Source organism: Nicotiana attenuata, unplaced genomic scaffold, assembly GCF_001879085.1.
Source record: "Nicotiana attenuata strain UT unplaced genomic scaffold, NIATTr2, whole genome shotgun sequence".
NCBI lineage: Eukaryota > Viridiplantae > Streptophyta > Magnoliopsida > Solanales > Solanaceae > Nicotiana > Nicotiana attenuata.
This window is the reverse complement of record NW_017670602.1, coordinates 522,637-526,338: the sequence shown is the minus strand read 5'-3', so window position 1 is coordinate 526,338 and position 3,702 is coordinate 522,637.

The following is a 3,702-nucleotide window of genomic DNA, read 5'->3' as shown; positions in this document are numbered from 1 at the left end:
TATATATATATATATAAAGAAGAAGAAAACTACCAGTTTATTACTACTACCTCATATTACATGGTGAAAAAAACATGCACAAACATTAGTGTGACTCTGAATGTTTTCTCTGTTTTTTCAACACTAGAAGAAAACGATGGACGTTAATGCACCACAAGACAGATTTGGAATGAAGGACTTATAATTGTGGAGAAAAGGAACAAATTATAATTGAAAACTCAAGCTTTAGCGGCTGAAGTACTATTCATAGTAAATACCACTATTACACCCACTGTATATCTTCCAATTTCCTCAACACGCTTCTAAACAGAAGCAACCATAATTCACAAAATAGAATTTCATTTTCATGTTCAAGCTTTTCGCTTTTAAAACACAGCAGCCACCAAAAGGTAAAAAGAACTAAAAACAATCATTGTACAAATTATAGAATTTCATTTTTCACATCCAAACTTTCCAAATTGCGACCTAGTGCTAACAAACGAGAGAAAACATACAAACTTACAGCCAGAACATGTGTTTTAAAACCTAGTCAAGAGACCTTTTCTTGACATCCTACACTAAACAAATGTTGCATATTCTACTGACTAAACAGCTAGAAAATTCTAAATATAGAGAATAAAAACAAAGAGAAAGACAAAGGTGAACTAATTAAGGAAAGTAGGCACAAAGCTTCAACTAGTTGGAGCAGACTGTTGCTCCGACTCAGTCCCAAACAAGTTGAGGTCGACTGTAAGTTGGAGCAGTAGTTACAGCAAAAATGGAGTCAAGATCAGGAGGGTGGAAGAACCCATTCTTGGGCTGCTGTTTCCTCTTCGTTGCTGCTCTGTTCTCAGCCTTCTTCTTCCTCGGAGCCGGTGGACATTCTAATGGCGCTTGTATTTGACATTCTTGGTTCTTTGGTGTTGTACATTCTTCCTCCATGTTACTCATTATATTCTCCTTGACAATATATAGTATATATTCTTATGTCACCACCTTAATTTTAACACAAGTAGTATTAGGTAGAGAATGTGTGTTTTATAGAGGAGTTGAAGAAGAGTTGATCAGAAAATGGTGCAAGGAGCAGCCTTCGTGGGGAGAGAATGACGGAATTTATAAACATGGGGTTAACCCCTTTGAGTTTGAATATTTGACTTTTATATCTTAAAAATCAATAAAGTTTAACATCTCAATTTCACTAATACTTGTGACAATACAAGAACTTAGTTTAATAGAGAACAAAAATCTACGACTATTAATATTTAAATTTTGATAGTATAGTGAAATTTATCATAAAAATAATGTACTACAATAAGAGATATGTCTTATGGTTTTTTGGTCAATTGGTTGTTTAGCTCTTTACAAACTTGTTTTTAGTTTTATGACTCTATCTCTTTTTTTATACATGGTAGATTTATTTTTACACATAAGAAATATGTCTTTTACACATAAGAGATCTAAAAAGGTTATTTTCTTAAATTTAAAATTATAAAGGGGCATGATGTACAAATAGCACTTTACATTTGATAACATTAAATCAAATGTTATTTTCTTTTAGTGTTTCATATATTATCATAAAATAGATTTAGTTTGTCAAAACTATTAATATTCTAGGCATACATTGGTATTAAAATTCATACTACTATTTTATAGGTACAAAAATTTGGAAATTATTTAAAACAATTAGAGCTAGAAAATTTGGTATAACACTGTATTTGTCAAACTTTTTAAAAACACCAAAAAACGAATTGACAGTTGAGTATGGGTTGGCACCGACTTATGTTTGAGCTGTGTGCATTTGGAACGTGGCCCACGTAAGACCGCGTATTTTGACATTTCAAAATAGGCGGCGCCCTTACATTATTTGGGTTGGCAATTTTGGCGGCAAAATTAGGGGATGTGGAACTGAATTTCCACCGTAGGATCAATCATTGTTTTGTAATTGAAGATTCGTAGTTGTACCTTATGGATTATTACATGTTTTCTTGTTTTACTATTAATAGTACTTCATGTCAATGAAAATCTGATAAGATTTTTTCCAACGTGAACAACCTTGACACTCAAAAAGTTTAAAAATAAAAAAAGAAGAAGATGATTTGACAGAATTCTATTGGGAATTTTAATAAGTACATAATAATGGAGAATGAAACCACAGTGGAATTTATAGCTTGTTTGGCCAAGCTTCTTTTTGACCAAAAGTGCTTTTTTTTTTTGCCAAAAGTACTTTTGGCTAAAAATTGAGGTGTTTGGCCAAGCTTTTGGAAGGAAAAAAAGTGCTTTTGAGGAGAAGCAGAAAAAAGTAGCTTCTCTCCAAAAGCACTTTTTTGAGAAGCACTTTTGAGAAAAATACACTTAGAAGCAGTTTTTTAAAGCTTGGCCAAACGCTAATTGCTACACAGAAGTGTTTTTCAAACTAATTAGCCAAACAAAAACTGCTTCTCACCAAAAGTACTTTTGAGAAAAGCACTTTTGAAAAAAAGCACTTCTCAAAATAAGTTGATTTTTGCAGCTTGGCCAAACGGGCTATTAATAGCTTGTTTTGGCCAAACTTTTAAAATTAGTTTATTTGAGAAGTATTATTTTCAAAAGTATTTTTCAGGAAAAAAATTTTGGTGAGAAGTAATTTGTCTTTGGCTAATTAATTTGAAAAATATTTTGGACAAACAATTAGAATTTGACCAAGCTTTTAAAAGTGTTTTTAAGTATATTTTTCTCAAAAGTGTTTTTCAAAATAACGCTTTTAGGGAGAAACTATTTTTTCTTATTCTCGAAAACTGCTTCTATTTCTGCTCAAAAATAATTTTTTTCTTTAAAAGTTTGGCCAAATACTTTAACTTTAAATAAAAGCATTTTTGGCCAAAAACCAAAACTTAGGCAAACTATGAAACTATGAAAGTACATCATAGTACTAGATTTGCTAAGTGCCACTTCATCTTTATTCGTCTTCTAAAATTTTGCATATTCTAAACTAGCTTTATATCATTTTCTTATATATCTTGCTTAGTTAACACTTTATCGATTGAAATAATTTGAGTCAATTTTGAAAATAATAATAAATGACTTTTCGTACTGTATTTTGAGTTAATTTTGAGTCACATAATTTGAGTCAATTTGAGTAAAAATTAGGTCTAGTTTAGTGAATGCAGACGGACGAGCTGAGGTCGAGGTCGAAACCAAGTACGGTTCAGTGGCGAGGAGTCGTCCAGAGAGGGAGACCAGTGCCGAGGTCGAGTAGACAACAAACAACTGCAACGGTTAGAATATTCCTAAGCTTATGAATAGGAATATTCCATTGAATATTTTCCTAAATTGTACTTTTTTAGGGTTTTCTAGGAATATCCCTTATAAATAGCAAGATAAGGAAACGAAAATGGGAGCTTCTGGATTTTTATGAGAGAACATCTTGTAAAGGGTTGATCTATTAAGAATATACAAAAAAACTTGTCTTGTCTCCTCTGTTTGATTCCATTATTAAACATTCCTCTTTTATTCACAAGATCCAAGAATACGTTGTTCTTTTCCATAGTTTGATGTCACACACTATAGTCAGAAGAAGGAATCATCCATCTCATTCAACATTTGGGTGACTAATTCCTTCTTATTACATTTAATGTCATTTGTCACATTTATTGCATGTTTTTATTCTCATATTTATTAATAATCATTGAGCATTAACTTGCCATTCGTTGACTTGAACACGGTCCCGTACCATCAAAGTTATTG